This window comes from Cupressus sempervirens, chromosome 9 (assembly GCF_028749045.1).
Source record: "Cupressus sempervirens isolate cs-2001-9-10 chromosome 9, ASM2874904v1, whole genome shotgun sequence".
NCBI lineage: Eukaryota > Viridiplantae > Streptophyta > Pinopsida > Cupressales > Cupressaceae > Cupressus > Cupressus sempervirens.
In genome coordinates, this window is record NC_143126.1 from 200,995,979 (window position 1) to 201,019,088 (window position 23,110).

Sequence of the window (23,110 nt, forward strand, 5' to 3'; positions counted from 1 at the left end):
AGGAGGAGCAGAGAAGTTGAAGCCTAGATTTTATGGTCCTTACAGAGTGATTTGTAGAGTGGGCGAAGTCGCCTATGAGCTTGAGCTTCTAGAGGGTAGTTGGGTGCATAGTGTATTTCATGTGTCGAGGCTTAAGAAAACCATTGGCTTGACTATAGCGCCTTCTACAAATTTACCCCCTTTGGATGAGGGGAAGCTCGTGTTAGTACCTGAGGCTATTCTGGATACCCGAGAGAGGCAACTCAAAACTAGGATAGTGAAGGAGTATTTGGTTAGATGGAAAGACCTGCTAGAGGAGGATGCTACATGGGAGAGTGAGCAGGTTATTGAGCAGGCTGGACTAAGATTTCTTGAGGACAAGCAATTTCAAGGGGGGCGGACTGTAATGTCCCCACTTTAGCAGTTAACCAAGTGTGTGTGGGTTAGCTTAGTTCTACATGGTCCCGAGGCTAACAAATGGTTTAAAGGGATCCTAGAGTGTTTTGGCCTAGTCATCTCCAGTTTGAGCCAAAGTGGAGTTGATTTACTCAGTCTCAGGCATACTTACTATTTTTAGTAAGTCAACAGGACACAGGGGAGGCTAGTTTTGGTGATTGGATTTGATACTACTTGACGAGTGCTTTTCGACAAGCTATCACTTGTGCTGTTCGTAGTCCGATAGCTAATATTTTTTTTTGCCTGAAGTATTATTAAAGTAACATTTAATTTAGTTGTAAAATATTAAAATGTTACTTTAATATTAAATTTTATGGGAATGTGTGCAAATCAAAGGGGCGCCTAAGGGAGACAAGTGAATATTTTAATATGTTTTATTATTTATATTGCACATCTTTTATCCCACATTGCTGATGAGAGTTGAGTCGACCCTTGGAGAAAGAATAAATGGGAGCGTTGGTGGCTTCATTCGGAGGTTGAATACGAGGAGAAATTGATGTGTGAGTTGCAAATCCATTCTTGGCATTAGAGGACGTCTATCCTCTCTTGCGACATTCTAGATGTCATTCCCTTGGATTTTGGCCTTTGGAATTCATTTCTATCAGCTTCATTAATAGGTAGATTGGGCGCATTTCCAGCTTCAGGCAGATTGGGTGTTTGCTCATATCCTCCCCACTTCTTGTCCGATGCTTATGCCATTCTGAAGGGATGATTTTTATGAAGATCTTGGACTGATTGAAGACAAATTATACTGTAGTAGTACTGTAGCGTGTCACTATTCACGTCACTGTAGCACGACACTATTCATGTTACTGTAGCAGCAAGATGGGAAGTCATTACTAGAACATTATGTTATAATGTTGGAGTAATTAGTGAGTTGAAAAGTCTGCTATGTGTTTGATTTTATTAGTTTTGAAAATAATATTATTTCAGCAGTAGTTCAATCTTCAATTTGCATATTATTATAAATTCTTTTTTTTAGGTAAGCTTTGCCTAGGGGGCAATAGCCTTCGTATTACTGCAAAAAAGAGATAACATAGTATGTAGGAGCTATCTCTCCATTTACAAAACTAGTTACAAACAAGCTATGCTATCCATTTCAATGAAAGAGATACCTAATCGCTTTGCCAATAGAGAGCAGCCTTGTTGTTATTTCTGATGTGAATAGGTTATCATTAGCTTGACAAAAGGCCTCGAACTTATGTCATACTCCTTTGCGATGCAAGTCTTAAACAGCTCCCAGGCATTCTTCATCAATTTCTTCTTACCTTTGGCTTCCAGACAAAATAGGCTCAACATAGCTCCACCAGAGAGGCTAGTGTCAATCAAATCCAAGGCAATAGTCACCTCCAAATAAATCTCTTCTGCAATCATTCTTTGTATCATGCCATTTGCAGTCATCGGATGACCCAGTACTTGGATAATGGACTGAAAAATATCAAACACCATCTTCCCATCGTGCACATGGCCTCCTATCCAATATTCCACATCCAACAAATCGATCATGGTTGCCTTTTCTTGATCATTTGCATGCTTGAAATTCTAGATACTTGTTCCTCCGGTGTCTCCACCAATGCCACTTCCTGCATACACCTATTTGATGCCTAAGACATTTGCCATCAATGTGAGGCAAAAGGATGAAGACGCTTCTCTTTAAAAAGAATTATTGCCACGGATTTGGGATTGAAATGTCTACAAATACGATTTGACACAGAATGTACAACAACTACATGACAATCTTCTGCCAAGCCGTTTGATCTGACTAATCTCTGCTATGAATCCTAAAAAAGATTGTCTCAATCTGAAAGTGGAAGAGAAAGGTCTTGAACTCGCGAGAAACTCCACTTCCAGGAGGCAAAGCACCACCTTCTGTCATTATCCAATGCCTTTACTTGTGAATGACTGAATGTCCTCTGAAAGAATCTCCTTCAAATACAACATGTGATCACCATACTCAAATCCCATCACTTCATTGTAATCAATCCCCAAATTCGCTAGTAGGTTTTCCGCCTTGTTACCTTCTCGGTAAACATGTTGAAGCTGAAATTCGCCCATTGATCTCAAAAGTTCCGAGATTTTCGGGATCCGGTCAGTCAGTCTCATTGATTAGAAATCCCTCTTCGCTACTCTATTGATGATGACCTTTGAATCTCCCTCGATGACCAAGTTGAATATTCTATTTGATGCACACCATCTAAAACCAGTTTCCAACGCAGAGATCTCTGCAACATTATTTGAAGTGATGCCAATGGGACCTGCAATTGCTTTGACCAACCGCCCTTCTTCATTTTGAATGATTATGCCAATCCCACTTCTACCCAGATTACCTCTACTAGCCCCGTCAAAATTTAATTTCAACCACCCCTGTTGAGGAGGCTGCCAAGTAACTGAATTTTTGACCGCTTTCTTATCTCTCATGAGGTGATCGCCTCTGGATTTGAATGACCATAAAACTTCCATATCATGATCCTAGTTAGATTGGTATCTATACTTCAGCCCTTGGGTCCTGATGTTAACAACTTCTTCAAAGGCATCTTTAATCTTTTCCTGCAAAACTTCAACTCCCATCTCTTTCTCTTGAAAAATCCTACTATTTCTCTCCTTCCAGATATGCCATACTAGCATAGATGGACTTACTATCCAGAGAATTCCCCATTTGGAAAATCTCCTATCCAATCGCCATCATAATAAAAAATGTCTAAACAATTCGTTTCTGACCGCATTCCAATTCAATCTACCTATTAACCACTCCCAACATTGCTATGCAAAAGGACACCAAAGAAGGAGATGTCCACTGTCTCATCTTTTTTGCACAAAATGCACCAACTCGGTCCCTCAATACCAATGCTCTTCAAACGATTACCTGTGAGAATCCTACCGTGAAGAGCAATTCATAGAAATGCCCCTACTTTTAGAAGCAGCCATTTTCCCCAACAAAGAATCGAAGGCCACTCAACATCTCTAGTTTTGAACCTCTGCAACTCATAATAGAGATTGACCTTATAATCCCCCGATTTAGATGCACTTCATAATAGTTGATCTTCAAGATCCGAGGGAATCACAATTCTAGTTGAAAGGAGATCAGATAATTTCCTCTAATAGTCTAGGGAGTCTGATCCCACTGATTTCCAACTTACCAGAAAATAATTCTCTTGACTACTAAAATAATCAGCTACTTTGTCTCCCATCACTGCTTCTGTTTCAGTCACCCAATTAATATCCTCGAAATAATTGATTAGTGGAGGATCTCTATGCCAAAACTCATGCCAAAACTTCGCTCTACGCTCGTTTCCTATTTTCCAAGTAAGATGTTCAGTAATGAGATTTTGATTGTTCTAAAGGAAGCGCCACATATGAGATCCTTTGTTCGTATTAGCCACTGTAAGAATTTTGTCGGGGTCAGTAGAGTCCAAGTATTTAGCTGTCATAACTTTACACCATAGTTTCTTTGGATATTTATACATCTTACATGCCAATTTAGCTCCCAAAGCACGATTCTGTAGTCCCATCTTTCTCATACCAATACCACCATCTTTTTTGGATTTGTAGGCCACGTCCCAACTTATGAGCGGGATCTTTTTCACTTTCTTTGATCCTTCCCACAAGAATTTTAAGCCACCAATGGATGTTGTTGCTTTGTTAGACCAACATGTAGTATATAAGAATGGCTGATAGCACCGATTTGATCATTTGTATTCTACTTGCTTGAGATAACCACTGATTTTTCCACCTTAGAGCCTTTTGCTGATGTCTATTTGATATATCCTCCCATATCTTGGAGTCAAACCTACCCGCGAACAGAGGGACCCCCAAATATACAATGGGGAATTCATTTGCTATGAATCCCAATACATTAATAATATTATTCTGCAGGCTCTTGCTGGAATTGAGAAAATAAATCTTGGACTTCAATTTGTTCATGCATTGTCCCGAACCCCTTTCATAACTATCCAACACCTCCCTAATGACCAACGCTTCCCTAATCAAAGCCTTTCCCAAAAGCACAATATCATCAACAAATTGTGAGTGCGAAATTGGTTCAAAAAACTCATGGATAAGACTCTTTCCACCAACCCAAAATTGTTTGTTTTTTAATGTTCCTACCAAGCACTTCTGCCATCAAAACAAAAAGGAATGGACACAAAGGATCGCCTTGCCTCAATCCATTAGTTGCTTGAAAGAAACACAAAGAGAACTGTTGACTAGAACCGAGAAGTGGACAGAGTATAAACAGTGGATGATACATCTAATCCAATCTTGACAAAAGCTGAATCTAGAAAGAACTTCACATAGAAAAGACCATCTTACTTTATCATATGCTTTCTTAACATCTAATCTGATAATCATACTCGGTCTCTTGCTTGACTTTATAGAATGAATAACTTCCCCTGCCATTAGAATACTGTCTTAAATTTCGCACCCAGAGATAAAACCATGTTGTTTAGCCGAAATATACCTATCGAGATTTGTCTTCAATCTATTAACCATTGCCTTAGAGATGATTTTGTAGACATAATTGCAGAGGGAAATTGGCCTAAAATCCGATATTGACAAGCACTCCTGTTTCTTGGGAATCAAGACGATGACCGTATTGTTGATCTCTCTCACAAATCTTCCTTTCTTCCTAAAATCCTCCACTTTTAAAATGTCTTCCCCCATAAAACTCCAACATTTTGAAAACATTCTGAAGGAAAACCGTTTGGGCTTGGTGTCTTATCTAGTAGATTGTCAAAGGTGGCTTTTTTAACCTCCAGAATGGAAAAGGGACGCATCAAATCCAAATTGTCCTCTTCTGAAACCACTTTTGGAATCACATCAAGCAAATGTGGGTTTGAAAAAACAGAGTCAACATATTCCTCAAGTAGAGATTTAAAATGATCAACTGCTTCATTTGCTATTACACCTTCATCCTCTAACCAAACTCCTTGGCCCTTTTGAATATGGATGATCCTATTGCTGGCTCTCCTCAATTTAACTGAAGCATGAAAGAACTTTGCATTAAGATCACCAGCACAAACCCAATTATCTCTGGACTTATCCCTCCAAAACACCTCCTCTCTATGTAGGATTTCTGCTAGATCATTTTCCAACCTTTTTTTCTGTAGGAAATCTTCGTTAGACATACCGTCCATTATGACATGGTTGTTAAGCACATCCAATTCTGCTTCAATCCTTATTTTCTCTGCGAATATGTTTTTGAATGAATCGTTATTCCATCTTCTAATATTTTTTTTAGCATTTTCAATCTTTTTGAAAAGCAATAACTCGGTGTCCCAATAAATTCCTTCTTGTTCATGTTATGTGATTTCAAAGTTATGCAAAGACAAAAACAAACAAACATTTTATTTCCGGAGCCATAAAGGAGTTTACACATCAAATGGAGAAATTAAGAGTCAGATGCAAATTATTTTACTAAATTCCTATCAGCAATTGGTTTAGTTTTTGGGCATTTCTAGGGTGTCCATTACAGCTATGGATTAATTATCAGACTTCAAGGCATCCAATTGCAAGGATAATTGTTTCCCAAATATTGAGAATATGTATGCCAAAATGCAGATACAAATGGCACTAAAAATGAGAATTCCCAAAACCAAAATCTCCAGCAAGGCAGATCTCTTTAGCTATAGTTAATATGGTAAGAGGAATGACACATCGTATACACAATTTGCCAAGCAATCTTGGAGTAATTCTCAGAATTCAATCTACAATACTTCAGTTGTAGATCCTAAACCCTTATACTTCAGCAAGGGCACAGAAAAATCAAAACTTCAGGAAAACATCACAAAGACAACCAAACAAAATAAGATAATTGTAACTAAATTTCTACACATGCTGAAATTTAGTTCTGATTGCAAGGTTTCATACATATTCATAAGCATTTTATATTTTATTCAGTTCATAAATATTGAGATCATGTCCATTATGTGCAAAAAGAATAACAAATGCCCTTGTATTATTCATTTCGAATATGCAATTGATATTTACAAAAGAACTGTAATAATCAAAGAATGCTCATAATGCTGAAAATAAAATTTTCTCACACAAGTGACCGTGAGAGTAGTCTCCTACTTGCTGATATATATTCTACTCTACAAAAGTAAATGACAAAAAAGAAAGCAAAGAGTAGAAGTCATGGGTCGTCTTCCGTCCATCCGCTTCCACCCATCTGCTGGCTCGAGCTGCGCTCCATCCACGTATCCAAGTCCTGCATTCATGAGGCAATTTGTTAGATCCAATGGATCTAAGCAATGCAAGCGTCCCATTCATCTCATTCATTTTCCTAATGTGCCATTCATTTTCATAAAATAAAATATATATCAGCAAGGAAGGAAACCTATTACACTAAAATGCTTTACTACTAATGTGTTTGTTTCCTATGTAGTGTTCTGTTTCTAATGGGTATGCAGATATAACAGCAGGCTCCCACAAGCGTTATTGAGCCCAGTGTACCCATTAGAAATGGAACTTGCGAAGCTGATCAAGACACATAAAACAAAATATAAAGCATTAAAGTGACATCACTAATAATTTTGAAACCTTTTGTTTTAATATATGAAAGCGTGTTTCAGCTGTTTCAGCAATATGCAAAAACGCTACAGCATTATGAAGATAGAGGAAACTGCAAACTGTAGTTGAAAGGCGTCAAATGATAATAAAATGCAAACTCAGGAAGAAGGAAAAGCTACATGGTTAAAAAGCAGGATTCAGAAGCTATAAGATTAGCAGTAACCATAAGTGAAATAGAAAAGCACTCAAAATATTTCCAATTTGATCATTATCATGTGATAAAAGAACAACAGACAAAATTGCCTAGAATTTAAAAAAACTTGTAATTCTAAGCGGAACAAGATGGGATCATTAATTTGCTATAAGGTAAAACAGACACAGCAACATGTGTATTGATTAATACAGGTTCCATTATGTAAAGATTAATTGAATAATTCATGGATACCTTTTACAGCTGTTCGCTATTTGATATCAGTTCTAAAAGTTTTACGAAAATCATAAAAGCATTTTAATTCCAAATCTGAAAAATATCATCAGTCATTCACTTATGATGGTTTCAGTAAATGTGAAAAGAATGAAAAGAGTGAAGAACAAAAATTTTCAGCAGGAGAAATCATAAACTTTCTAAGTCATGATAGCTGCCATGGAAAGATCAGATACACTAATACAAATTGCATTGGAGTATAGGTACGTACTGCCTGTAGTTAAATTAATCAAGGAAGTACAAAGTGGAGTGCTTGGACAAATCAAAGAGCATCAATTTCCCTTTCTTGTCAAAGTTCATGATTGAAACAAATTCAATGTGATTTGTGAAGTTGGTGGCATTGGGAAGGTTGAGATTAAACTGTGGAGGTACATGACAGCAGAATGAAGTGCATTATTTAAAGCAGACGGCAGCAAAGCATCTAATCTTAGCTTGCAAGAGGGTTTGCCATCTGTAGCTGTTGGTGTGGATAAATCTGCTCTCAGCTTTCCATTGAAACTGGTTAGTTTGTCACAGTAAGAAATTCTAGAAGCTAACAGCAAGTGTAAAAAATGGTCCAAACCCCATAACTTTAAACAGCAGGATAAAAAACTCATTTCGGGTTTTTAAAAAATGGAGTATGAGAACTAGATATGAGCAAGGGAAAAAAATCAAACTCACAGTATTTGCAGTAGTCATGGCTATCACAGCGAGTGTGGATCACAACAGATTTTTAAAATATGAACCTTAGAAATACCCTCAATGTTCAAATTTTCTGAATTATCAAAGGGTGTGTATAAGGAAAAAACGGAAACAGCAATACCCAGACAACATAAATAAACTTCTATTTATGAGGGCATACAATGAATATGAACAGCAGGGTCAGAAGCGCACAGCAAAATGCTAGGGTTCTTTTTAAATATGGCGGTTTGAAACAACAAATATGTTCGAAATCATGAAGTCCAGATGTCCAAGCCAGAAAATAAAAACAAATTATATCATGGTAGCCGAATGACAGCAGCAAATTCCAGTTGGACGTCTTCCCAAAGAAAGGCATATACAAGAAAATGATATACTATAGGTTGTTTATACTCACTTGCAACTACAGTTGTATTAAGAAATATCATAAGAAATCTGAGAAACCAGGTCTTGTTGGTTCAGCCAGCCCAACCGCAAGCAAAGACCCAGAAAGGAGGAAAGATAAATCATGGCATCTCCAGATATAAGTCACAGCAACCAAGGGAAATGGCAAATTTACCTTTGTAAATGCCCACAAGATCGGGTTTGGAGTAACCATGAAAAACTGCAGGAAGAAGACTCCTATGTAAAACATAGAGGCCCCATCATGGTAATATGAGAGTGTGAAAGTTAGCTTGTAACCTTCAGAAATTTCCAACAAAAAGTCATGAAATCTAACTATAGTGAGTTGTATATCTTCAAAAACTTATGCTATACAAGGGTTAAAGCGTTAAATCATCATACTGATGGCTTTCAAAACTATAACAAAGGTCAACAAAAAAGATAGAGGTTTTCTACAAAATTGGTGGCTACAAACAACAGAAACTCTCTGCCTTCATATTTTCTTCAAATAGTCAAAGCAATCAATATTGGCAGCTGCAAACAACAACAACATTACCTCATAAATCATGGCGAGTCAAGGAAAGAGGAGAATCCAGAACAACTACAGATGGAGAAAACCATAATCTACAAAATTGGCAGCTACAAACAACAGAAACAATCTGCCTTCATATTTTCTTCGAATAGTCAAAGCAATCAATATTGGCAGCTGCAAGCAACGACAACATTACCTCATAAATAATGGCGAGTCAAGGAAAGAGGAGAATCCAGAATGACTGCAGATGGAGAAAACCAGAATGACTGCAGATGGAGAATCCAGAATGACTGCAGATGGAGAAAACCATAATGGCAGCTACATCAAACCCTAGCAGCTCCTGTTTTTTGGAGAGCCCTCACGTTAAGAATGAAATTCAAGACAAATGCTAATGTATAATGCCTTCAATCATATTGCATAAATCTTGAAATCCGAGGGCGTGAAATAAGGTTTTTATTTCTTTATTTCCTAAACATTATTTAATAATGTGTCGTGGGGGGAAGGAAAGTTTGAAGGGATGTTAGGTGTTAGGATTTAGGGATTAAGTTATTTGCATTAAGTTTATATTATGAGTCAAATATGTTAAATGATAATTTTAAATCATTTAATGTTTTGTTTTTAATGCAAATAAAGGAATGTTGGAATATTTCTTTGGGTATTAATATATTTGACATATGCCATAAAACTTGGTCTTGGAAGTTATCCAGATATGAAGAGAGGACCTGGTATTATGGATCAGTTGGAATTATGAGGAGGGATTGTAGGAGCTAAGTATAAGGTCGAATTTGGACTTTGACTAAGCATCTTGAGGGTCTTTATGATCTGTTAGAGTGTTTCATGGGTGGTTAGGAGTGAGTCATAGGTTCCTTTATGACTTAGTGGGGTTATGAGGCAGTGAGTCATCATTTTTTATAAGATTTGACTCATTTTTTGGAGCCTTCTTTCATGGATTCGACCCCAAGGGGTTTTGTTCTTAGTCTTTTGGACTATGATTGTAAAGGGATTTTTGATTATGCAAAGGTGATTTTGGTGATAGTTTTGTGTCCTCAAGCATTTTTTTGCATATTTTATAGTTCGTTTTAGAGAATATTTGATATATGTATTGAGTCATTTAGTGATATTTTTTATGATCCAGCCTTAATCCTTTCTGTTATTGTGTGTGAGCAATATCTAATTCATAGTGTTATGTGAATTTTAGGATTCCTTTTCATTTTGTCTCAATTATTACCTAGTTGTAGCTTGTGCTTTTACTTGTAGGTTGTAATTTGTGTCTTTTATTTTGGCACTGTTTTGAGAATGTTTTCATGTTCCTCAGCTCTCCTTATCAAGACCTTATTATGAAATATTAATGCAAGTCAATATAGGATTTAAGTGTCGATCAATAGGTGAAGTTTCACTTTTTTTTAACAGTCACGTCTTCAGTATTCATGAATTTTGGTGTATCACTTATTATCTAAGTTGAGTTTTAGGTTTATTTCTACATCTTTTTGCCTTTTCCTACCAAGTTTGGTTCATTAGAGTTGCAAGAGTTTAGGTGATTATCCCAAGGAGCCGGCCTATAACTCAGAGATCCACTCAATTTCACAGGAAAATCCCATTGCCTATGAGTGGTTCAATGTTACTTGAAATTTCCAATTCATTTTACTGAACTTGGTAGGGTGCAAATTTCAAGACATAATAATAATCAAATGCTTTCCTCATCAAATGGGCTCATATTTATAATTTCCAAATGGCACAACTTCCCCAAATTTACTTCACTTAAGAAGATTCCTCAACAAAACATTAAGATATAATAAATTGCCATATAATATAATTATTAATTACTTTTGGCTCCCAAAAATGACCTTTTCCACCATAACATAATATTCTGATACACAAGGCCATTGTTTCTTGTGCCCATGATTTAAAAAAAATTCATCTTGGTTTCAACGAGCTATGATCCTGAGGTGACCAACATACAACACCAACAAAAATAACAACCTTAGCATATTTAGGTTAATAACAATAATAGTTCACCCCTCTTGCAAAAGCAACTGAAGAAGCATTAGAATCAAAATCTGACAACACTAGAATGATCCTAACAAAGAAAGACGATGAATGAACCTAATGGGGTGATTGACTCTAAATAGATGCTCCCTCCAAGATTCTTGGAGCCCAAACCAAAAGCTCGAAATAAAAACTGAGCTAACTCAAATCCTCTAACTCAACTAAGCTCATCGAAACCAATAGTTGACTTACTATAAATATTAAGTTCGTCAAATGGAGCCAAAACACACCATAAGTTGGAAAGCCTATAATCCCAAAACTGAGACCCTCAAATCCCACTGTTAGCTCACAAGGGTTGCGATGGTGAATTAACCAAGTCCACTGTAGAAACCTACTAAAAATGGAGACATTACAGTCCTCTCCCCACTAAGATTGCTTGTCCCCAACCAATCTCGAAGAAAAATGAGCATCATTGTCCACTTGGATCCCAAGGGTAGAACTACGTACTACCCCTATTGTGTACAAGCAACTCCTATATCACCAACACCCAAATAACTAATATCAATGACAATCATTTGGGAATTGATTGTAGGTGTTGATGACAGTAGCAACTCATTGAAACTCAATCCAATTGAAATACCAACTCTGTCAACATCTAAGTCCCTATCAAACTGATGCTCACACCCAACTGCATTGTGGATATGACAATGACCATAAGTACCTAAATCACTATCACCAACTCCAACCTCTGATAAACTGTCCTAGATCTGTAGATACTGCAAGTGGTCTAAGTTGCAGTTGTCGATCTCTACTGCAAAATATGGTGCTAACCCATCCCATAATGGATGGTATGAAACTGGAGTCAACCCACACCAATGTGAAACCCAATCCTCTACCTGTGGGTCAAAAGAGAAGTGATGAGCATTCCTTGTAGTGTAATGTCGATAATAACTCCTAGTCTTTGTCAAAGGCTCATCAATATCAAACTAGGAATTAGGAGACTACTCCAATCTTTGATTGCGAACTATTGGTTAGGCCGGATCCTGAACAACCCTCTCAGCAAACCCAACCTCAAAATCCTTGTTGGGAAGCATTGTAGCCAAGGTCTCTACAATCTTCCCTACTAATCCTCGTATAGCGCAAGAGTCTCGAATGAGCGTACCCTCAGATACTCTGTATGGATCCTCTAGCAAATCTAAACTCTCAAGTAAATACTCCATGAACGACTCAGTGCTGTAGCAATTATACATTGAAGCATAAACCCGCTCTCCCATGACCCACAATTGATCCCTCTAAAAATGTGGCACTACCTACTGTCCAATGCTACTAGCTATATGATATGAAGTAATAGATTTGCTTCCAATAGAAGGAAGAAAACCACCCTGAGAACTCATCTCCACTGATGCTCTCACCTCCTTTGTACCTATTGCACCCATATCTTGGAAAGATGTATCTGCCACATCTTCACGTCCCTCATCCCCAACCGTGAAAGAGAACTCACCACCAACCACCACTATTTGAAGCTGAATTGGACTTGTGGCTAGTATGGATTGAACATGCTCCAACTCCATGGTCACCTCATCCAACCGTGATTGTAACTCCTAGAAAGCCAATTGGATACACTGTAGTGAATCCATAGTCACCTCAAGCTCATGGATGAGCTCAACCACCTCCTCTTTCTCTAACAATGTCTCATAACAGGTGCTATCCGACTCCAAAAGGTAAACCTACTAGCAACTAACTGTGAATAATTATGCTTCAAGATCCTGACAGCCTCTTGAATTGCATGAACCTCTACTAGAGAAAGAGTACTCTACCGTACTCATCCGACATAGGAGCACCCCAACCAAATATAGCCAACGTCTGACGAATAGCATCACAATGCTCAAGAGATGAAGAGATGTCACTATCACTCACCTTCAGCTGATTAGTCACATGATGCCTATGTAACCCCTGTCTCCTATGCAATCTCACTACCTCACTATTTGAACTGTAATAGGAAACTGAGTTCGAACTGCTCACCACAAGATCACTCACCACATGTTTGCTATTGTCCTTGCACACATCCACAATCAAGGTACAACTAGTCGGTACCTCAATTGACACCTCATCTGAAGAAGCAAAAGCCCTTCTATTACACTCCTCGCATGACTCTTCTTCCTCAAGAGAAAGTCCCTGTAAATCCTGATCCTTGGACCTGTCCAAAACCTCCTCAGAGTCATCACTCAATATCTGACAAGGAATATCATACCCAATGCAACTCATAGCATCCTCAAACAAATCATCTGAGATGTCCATGCTATCTATATCCCCATTACCTGACAAAGCCTCAATTGTTGTTGCCTGATTCTATGCCAGCCTATGAATCAATAATATTGGAGCATAAACCAACATCTGTTGACTCCACTTTAACACCTAAATCACCAATAACACAATTGGGTGGTTCCATACATACATCAATCCCACCTAAGGGAGCAATTGCATCCCACAAAGGAGCAATGCTGCGACAAATGACATACAAATCTCCAATAACAATCAACAGTAATTACTACCGCAATAGCACCGACAGTATCCGCAATAACTCTGGAATCTTCAACCCGCTAAAGCTCAGTGTTGTTGTCCACCACTAGGATTGACACATCTACATGTCCTTGTGTGGAAAGTCCATCATTAGAACTACAGACAGGACTAGTGGGTGTTGTACTAAACAGAGGTACATTTGCCTTCTGAATGCCAACTGGTGAACTCAAACTTTCTTCCTTGCATCCTTGGTGCTGGTCTCTTAAAAGTGGAACCATTTATCTCGCTGCCGTATTGACCATCATCGGATTTGATAGTCTCTCCACCAACCTCTAATGATGAAGCTTAAGTTACTCCATGTTCTCTCTCAAGGCATTTATTTTCTTGCTATCTTCCTCACTACTTCGCTAGCTCCCATAACCACTAGGCCTCTTGTATCGGTCCATAGATGGTAAGTGCAAGAGAGCTGATCACTCTCAAATACAACAACAAATATGAAATAATAAATACTTTGCTTCTCCAGAGGATGACAAAAAGCCACTCTGATACCACTATAATAACCCTGCTGGCTCTCTCAAGATTATGTTGAATAGATATTTTATTTTTGAATATTTTTGCAATTTCTTTGGGTTTGAATCAAAGTAACGTGACTTGAACCTGGCTCGGACTCGACAAGGGTAACTTGATTCGTGACCCAGCTCGGACTTGGAAATGACTCGACAAAGTGAAAAAATCTCGAAATTTTGAGATTTTTTAGGATTTAAAGAACATTCCATGCACCCATTATTGAATAAAGCATAAAGACACAATAACATCATTAAATAGAAGATAATTTGATGCCTCTTCGAGTGGATGTGCTCGAACATGCTCCAATTGCGCTTACATCCAGAAGCGCTACTTGGCTGGCTCAAAATATGGATTGCAATTTGCTGAAGGTTTTTGGTTGAAGGCCCAAACATTTGCCACCATCTATCTAAATTTTGAAAAAAGGAAAACAAAAAAATATTAGTCTCATTTCAAAATTTGAATTTTAAAGTTTAAAGCTAGAAATTTAGAAACTAAATTGTATAAGGATTAAGTTGCAATTTTTACCTGGCTGCAATTTTGTACGACCTTTGCAAATTTGACTTGAAAAAATGGGCCCTGATGCATTATTATAGCCATCCATCTCAAGCAATATATCTGTGGGATTAGGGGACATCTTTGATATCACTGTGTATAGGCCACTAAGAACCTCCTCATCTGCCTTGAAATCATCATGAAAATGGTATGCCGGATTGAGGTGATAGGTTGCTGCATGGATGGGCTTATGAAGCTGATTTTGCCATCTCCTATCAATTATGTCCCAAATAGGGCCATAGTTTTCCTCAACTTCTACATATTTGGCCTTAATAGCCTCTTTGACGCTATCCATGCCCTCATAAATGTAGCCCATAGAGCGCTTCTCGCCATCAACAACTCGTAGGAGGGCTACAAGGGGCTCAATGATCTACAAAACAATTAAACAAAAAAACAATTTAGTGAATGATGAAACTTTGCAAAGTTGCACAATGAAAATAAAAGAAAAATATGTATGAGATAAATTAATTTATAAAATTTTAAGACTTAAGCTTTTAAAATTTAAAATTTAAATTACCTCCACAATCTTCAAACATGGCTCCCAAAAACCTTCATCATCATAAATGTATTTTGTTGCATCTATCCCTACAGGGTTGGTGGCAAAGGAGAAGGAACTCCATTCTGGACCAACAAACATGCACCTCAAATCTAACCTTGCAGTTAGCAAAGATTTTAGTGTGATAAAATTAGAGGCAAATCTTGTGATACTAGGATGAGCCAACTCCTTTCCCTTTGTGTATTTCCTCATAGTGTTGAGGACCAAGGCATGATTATAAAAGTTTTTTGGGCGTCTCTCTATCAAAAGTTTCCTGCAGCAATTTTAAATTAGTTAGTAAACAATGAAATTTTTTGATGTATTAAAAAACTTTGAATTTTCAAAATTTAATGAAAAACTAAAACAAATTTTTTAGAAGTCGGAACTTAGAAAGTTAAAAGTTAAAATTTTACCTGCAACAACATAATTAGCTGCCTTATCAATCACCACTTGGACAACATTGTCTTCCCTCACCTCCCTTATGACCTCCTCAATAGTCTCACATAAGAATTTTACATTTTTCACATGTGAGGAGGCATCTATAGACCTCAAAAACATGGTGGATCTTGAAAGTGAAAATTAAACAAAATAATTATCATTCAAGAATCAATAGTCAATAAAACAAAAATTTCGTTATTCAATAATACATTAAATTTTAGACTTCAAGTGACAAGAAGTAGAAGATAATGAATTACCTCTGCTAGAAACAAGAAAATTTAGGAGGGTCCTATTCCTCCTATCTGTCCATCCATCCGTCATAATAGTATACCCCTTTTGGCTCCAAATTTTTTTATGGTCCTCCAACTCAAGTTTCATCTCTTCAACCATATCTAGTAAGAGGGGGCCACTCAACTCATCTTCAGTGGGGGCTTTGAACCCCGCACCACAGATGGAAACTGCATCAATCATCCCCTGCCAATAAGGAGTCCTGTTACATTTATAAAAACATTTTAATTAGCATATTTCAAATTTTCAACATCAAGTTAAAACTTAAAAGTATAAAATTGAATTTAAATTTTAAAACTTAAAACGTAAAACAATCAAATATAAATGAAGTTGAAGTACCTGGCTGCAATAAATGGAATGTTGCAAAAAAACCAAAACTTGCAAATTGCTCTTATTCCAGCTTCATGTACCTCCCTATTCCAGCCCAAGCTCTCAAGTGAGGGTTGTGCACCAGGAGTGGAACGCGGTACAAAAAAATTGTCCAACCTAGATTTTTTGACTCTAGGATGAAAGGTAAAACCAATAGGCCTAGTACTACTAGAAGGGGCAGCAGCTGTAGCAGTAGCACCACCAGCAATGCAAGGCATAGCTGTAGAAGAATTACGACTAGCAGAAGCACAAGGACGATAGGGGGGAAGGGGAAAACCTTCTCCAACACAACCTACTAACTCAGAAACATTTCCAGATGAGCGTGGAAGGGAACTAGAACCAATCTAAGCTAACTCTTCTAATTGTTTTTTTTTTAAATTCCTTTTCTTGTTCATATTTTTCCAAGGCTACATAACAAAAACGTTGAGCCTCAACAGTTACAAGTCTACAAGGCTTAGTATCATGACCATGTATGCCAACAATATGGTATTTCAATCTATTTATCCCCCCACTATTAATGGTTTTGCAAAATAGGCATTTTGTTTGAGTTCTAGTTCTATCCGAAAAGTCTGTGGTGAACTTCCAACACTCATCTTTTTTATTGCCTTTAGAGAGCTTGGGTTTTTTACCTCTAGGAGCCATTATGAGTAAGGAAAAATGTAAAGGTTGCTGCAGTAAGACATTTTAGACCAAATAGTACCATTTAAGCATTGTATTTTATGAAGATCTAAAGTAAAAAAAACTCATTAACAAAAAAAAAATTCATCCAAAAAACCGGTAAGCATAGAGAAAAAAATCATCAAAATCTAAAAAATCAACTCTTACCTCTTTCAAATGCTTTGGGATTGTTGAGAAGAGCTCCTATAAACTCCTTGATGATCTAAATGCAAGCTCCAATGTCACAAATGCAAGCTTTTCTCCTCTTCCTTTCAGCTGGTTGCAAAACAAGGACACTCTATTTCTCTTCTACCTCTCTCTTTCTTTCGTCTTCTCACAATAGAGTGTTATGGAAGCCCTTTTAGGGTTATAAGAGTGAGTAAGAAGAAAAAAAATATTAAAAAACTATGCAAAAATTAATATTAACCCTGACAATTTTTTGCTGTCGTGGCCGAGTCAAGCAGCCTGAGTCAAGTGAGTCATCTCGTGACTCGCGAGTTAGGCGAGTCACTCAACCTAAGTCGCCGCTCGCGAGTCACGGGTCATAATGACTCGGTTAGGAATTCCTGACGTACTGACTCGTGTGACTCGCCTGACTCGCGGCGAGTCACGTTACTCTGGTTTGAATAGATATGCTTTTTGAAAATTTTCAGAATTTAAAGAAATTACAAATGATATAAAATTCAAACTACCATGAATGACAACATAAATTTTCAATTTGCAATTATGTTGTATGCAATTATCACAATCATACACTTATAGAGAAGAAACAATCTAAGGAACCTGTGTTTGTATTTGGCGTTGGTAGATTGCAAAAGTAAAACATGAAATGCCAACTTCACAGCTGAAATTCTCACACCCAACAATAAATGCAAGGTCTGTGGAAGTAAATGCTGCCTCTTGATATATGATCAGAGCTTTTAAAAAAATCGCCTGTAGTTCAATTCAAATCCCCAAAATGCAATGCCAAACGCTAGTAATGATGTTGCCTAGCTATGGATTAATTATCAGACTTGTAGGTGTCCAATTGCAAGGATAATTGTTGCCTAGATGTTGAGAATATGCATGCCAAAATGCAGATATAAATGATGCTAAAAATCAAAATTCCACAAACCAAAATCTCTAGCAATGCAGATCTCCTTAGCTACAGTTAATACAACAAGAAGAATGACAAAGCGTATACCTTAACACTATTTGCGGAGCAATCTCGGAATAATTCTCAGAATTGAATCTACAATACTTCAGCTATAGATTTCAAATCGTTTATGCTTTAGTAAGGGCACAAAATTAGAGCCTCAGAAGTGTCACCAAGACAATAGAAGAAAATAAGATAGTTAAAAAATCAGATGCTTTTCTCATCAAATGGGCTAATATTTATAATTTGCAAATGACACTCGTTTCCCAAATGAAATCTACTTAGGAAGCTTCCTCAACACAACATTAAAATATAATAAAGTGTCGTTACAATATTATTTATCAATTAGTTTTGGCTCCCAAAAATGACCTTATCCACCATAGCATAATATTCTAACATACAAAGCCATTGTTTCTTGTTCCCATTGTTTAAAAATTTTCAACCTGGTTCCAACGAGCTATGATATTGAGGTGGCCAACTTACAACACCAACAAAATTAACAACCTCAGCATATTTAGATGAATAATAATAATAATTCGCCTATCTTACAAAAATTACTAAAGAAACATCTTAATCAAAATCTGACAACATGAGGGTGGTGTTGATGAAGAAAGACGATGAATGAACCTTGTGGGATGACTTACTATAAATAGACGCTCCCTCCAAGATACTTGGAGCATAAACCAGAAGCTCAAAATAAAAATTGAGAGCATCACTCAACTCCTCTAACTCAATTGAGCTCACTAGAACCAACAGATGACTTACTATAAATAGTAAGTCCCTCAAAATGGAGTCAAAACTCACCATAGGCTACTGAAAAGCCTATAACCCCAGAACTGAGACCTGCGAATCCCACTGTCATCTCACACGGGTTGCATGATGAATTGACCAAGCCAACTACAACAACTTGCTAAAATGGGGATATTGCAAGGTGGATATCGACATTTCCAAGAACTATAATGAATATGCTACATGCTTGGCTCCTCCTCCTCAAGGATAATATTTATAGCTCTTTATAGATTTCTACGCCCTCTATAGTATTATGGGAATTATGGAAGGAACGCAACCAGAGAATTTTTCAGGATAAGAAATGAATGTAGAACAACTTATTAAAACTGAGACTTTTGTCGTTGAACTTATCAATAGTCAAGTTTTGAATAAACAAGAGGAGGCTATAATGTCTAATTGGGATGAGAAAATGAGAGCCAAGTGGATAGGTCTAAAAATACCCCCCTTTATAGGAACAAGTGGGAATGTTCAAAAAGAAATCGAGAGATATGCCAGTGGCAACCACCCAAAGAGGGTTGGTTTAAACTCAATTTTGATGTAGGTTCAAGAGGGAATCCGAGCAGAGCAGGCATAGGATGTAGTATCCACATTTCAAAAGGCATATAGATAGCAGAGTTAGCAAGATATATAGGAATAGAAACTAATAATTGGGCGGAATTAACAACTTTAGTTTTAGGACTAGAACTATGTAAAACTATTGGTTGCAAGAATGTAGAGATTGAAGTAGATTCTGCAATTATAATAAATGCTATAAGGAAAGGATCGCTCATTTATTGGAGACTGAACTCAATTTAATTTGTAGCCCTCTCCCTATGTGAAGCATTTGATAAGATCACAATCAATCATATATATTGGGAGGGCAATCAAAGAACAGATGAATTAGCTAATATAGTTATAGAACAAGGTCAGACATAAGTAGTCGAAATTTCAATATAGGGACTCCATATGAATCAAGGATGGTTTAGATTTTTCAGAATTTCAACCATAGTTTACATCTCATTATCTCGAGGAAGATTTAGGGGTTTTTCTTTAGCTTTTACCTACTGCCTACATTTCCCATCCCAATACAATATGATTGGGTAGATAGATTCTTTGTGAAAGATGGTGACAAAGCCTGGGAAAATGAGTTTGAGGTGTATTTAGAGGTTATGGAATCTTCCAGTTTGGACTTGATAGACATTCAAAATGATGGGAAGCCTCTTTCCCCACTATTTTATGCTAGTAGAGTAACATAGATTTAATTTTGTCATATTTTTATGTAACCAAGCTAATAAGTCATCCTTTGGTGTAATAAAATGATAATTGTGTTGCTTAAGATATGTTTTCTTAGTTGAGAAATAACTACTTTGCTCTATTAGATGTATTTTTTGATGATTTAGATGTATATTTTATTTTTTTAAGAAAATGCTTTTATCACTTTACATTTCTTTTCTATGCCCTTTTTGTATCAATGTTTCATGACTTCTCAAAGCTTTATCCTTAACATAGTGCTTAGATAGTATACAGATCCTGATCAAAGGTAGAACAAGGGAAGGACAAGGAACGACCTAGAAGGAAGGTGGAAAATGTAACTTGAGACTAAAAGATGATTATCTAGATGTCTCTATGTACTTTATGATGTATCATGGCTTAGGCCATTTATCTATCAAAAAACAAAGTGTACTCCAAGTGTTTGACAAAATGTCAAACATCCAAAATCGAGAAAACATGGCCAAATTAGCAAGGGTTCTTACAAGGAAAGTATACTAATGCAGTAGTTTAACAAGAAGTTACTCCATAACGCTTTAGTTTTCTGGAATATTGAACTCTTTTTCTAGTAGCATATTTCCCTTGGATATCTTGATCATGGAAGCTAGTTCTAGATCTACATTGTTTTTAAAAATTGCCACATAGTTTCTTCACATTATTCTTTTGATCATATAGTTTTTGAAGCTTTATAAAAAGAACTTCTAGTCCATCTTGTTCTTTGGTATCCTCATTATTCTTGTAATCTATTGTTCTAGTAATTGCTATATTTTTTTGAAAGAATGAGATGTACATATATAGACAATTACATTGTTGATGTTTCCTAAAGAAACACTCGAACAGTTAAAGATAAAATTAATACAAACCTAAACTAGGCGGTGATTTCTATTTTGCTCTTTGCTGATGTTCTTTTGGCTTCCTCTACCAAGGGTTTATAGAAACAACTTGATGGTCTTGTGGTTTTTTGTGACTTAGTATAGTTGACTATTAATTTAGGGAAAACTAAGGTGATGGTTTTCAGCTTTCTCAAGACCTCTCACCAGCATTTTTTCTTTAGAGGGTTAAAGGTTGAGATCTCTTCTTCCTATACTTACTAGGGGGTTAAGTTCCCTACTCCTCAATTCATTTTGAGGTACACCTCTAGCCATGCATCAACAAGGGGTATGGGTCTTTGGCCATCCTTTAGAGATAGTGTTTCCAGCACCACTTTCACCATGTCCAAGTAGATGCTTAAGGATTCTTCAAATAGGCCTACTTTTCTTTATGGGTTCGTAGTTTGGGGCCTTCCTTAGTGGAACCTAATTAGGCTTTTGTTGAGCGGGTTTAAATTCTTCGCCTCCAACACATGATTGGGTACAACTAGTCCATTTCTCATATTATAATTCTCAAAATTTAGGGCTCACCCCTTTAGGCATGGGGCTATGTTTGATATTGTCCGCTTCTTGCATCACCTATGTGGTTTTGTTGATTATTGTAAGAAGTACTACAAGAACTCCTGCCTTGCTTCCTATGTTTCTTCAGGTCGGTCCCATGGTTGGTTTGCTAAGGCTTTTGCCTTCTTGGTTTCATTAGGATTGAGATTGATTGCCTTCCTCCCATTCAATATTCTCTTGATGCCCCTCACCACCTCCTCTTTGCTAGACAGGAGTTGAACAAGTGTATTAGAACATAGATTTACATGCAATTCATCCACACTACTTGGGTTAACCCCCACAGGGGCCTTTCCCTTAAGATAACATTTAATGTTGAGCACTTCTTAGAGATGTAGGTGGACTCATTATCCACCCATCTTGTTTATCTCACCACTGGTTGTGTTCCCTCTAGACTTCCCTTGATTATTTAAAAGTGGACTCTCATCGTCTTCGTATTAAGACAAATCATCAGCTTGACAAATAGAACAATTGATTATGTTGCATTCGGGAGGTTGAGACAGAGGAACACTGCATCTCTCGATGTCCTTGCACTTTATCTTCAAGAGGTCATTAGGCTTTGGAACCATTCGCTTTAGCATCAACACCTTGCTTGTATGCTTGCTTGTATGCAGTCTTGTCATCTTAGCAACTCCTTTTTCTGTGCACTCCAATCAATGCATTGAACCAAGTGTGAACTTTGTCCCACCTAGTCATTTTAGATCGTGAGACATTGGAGGAGCTGCTTTCAATGACGACTTTCCTCTTCTTCTTCCTCTTCTAGGAAGTCTTAGAGATTTTCCATGTGCCCTTCTAGTCTCATGGCTTATTCTTCTGCCTCAAGGTTCTTCGCTGTTGCTTTGGTTTTGTATTGGGGTTTTGGGGTCTTTTTGTGGCCCTCTTCCCTATCTCTTTTTCTGTTGTTGCTTGTTTTCCTTTGGGTGCCATTTGGAGTCCTATTGCAGTTAAGTCTTTTGTCTTGCGTTCGGCAGTCCCTTTGAACCTTTGTTGGTCTCTTGTTGGACATTAATAAATTTATCTTATCGCATCTTTCTTCTTTTCCTGTAATTTTGTGCGCAGGTTTGCTTAAAGTGGTTCTTATTGAGATATTTTATTATTCCTAAATTTTTTAAGAACTCTTTATTGTTGCCTATATATAAGTACTTTGAGCACATAAACTCTTACTGGTAGTGGATGTTACTCTTATGCTGCAAATATTGTTATTTAGCTTAAGTGATTGTAGAACTAATGTTTGTGATTTCATTTAGTAAACTGAAAAGAGTTTGTATTTAGTCAGTGTTTGTATTGAAAATATTTGTCTATTTGAATTGTATCTTTGAAAAGAGTTAGTTGTTTACTTTTGAAAATATGTGATATTATTCTATCAAATCCTTGTTTACAATAGGGCACTGCCCTCTATTTGTGCAAGTAGAAAGTTTTGTTTAGTCATTATTATGTTGTTAGTTGTCCCTAATATTTGAAATTGTTGTCTGCAAGTCTTCATTGTTGGCAGTCTGATGCATGCTTGTCGGGAAAAAACATCAGTGTTCAATTAACTTCTAGCTATGCAAATTGCCCTTAGTTGGATCTTGTATAGCATAAA

At 37.0% G+C, this 23,110-nt stretch overlaps 1 protein-coding gene across 4 annotated transcripts in view; it reads left to right on the forward strand.

The window, feature by feature from the left end:
- LOC149538180 (nicotinamide/nicotinic acid mononucleotide adenylyltransferase-like) overlaps positions 1 to 23,110 on the forward strand; it is a 254,735-nt gene that overhangs the window by 81,854 nt on the left and 149,771 nt on the right. The gene's annotated exons all lie outside the window — the stretch shown is intronic.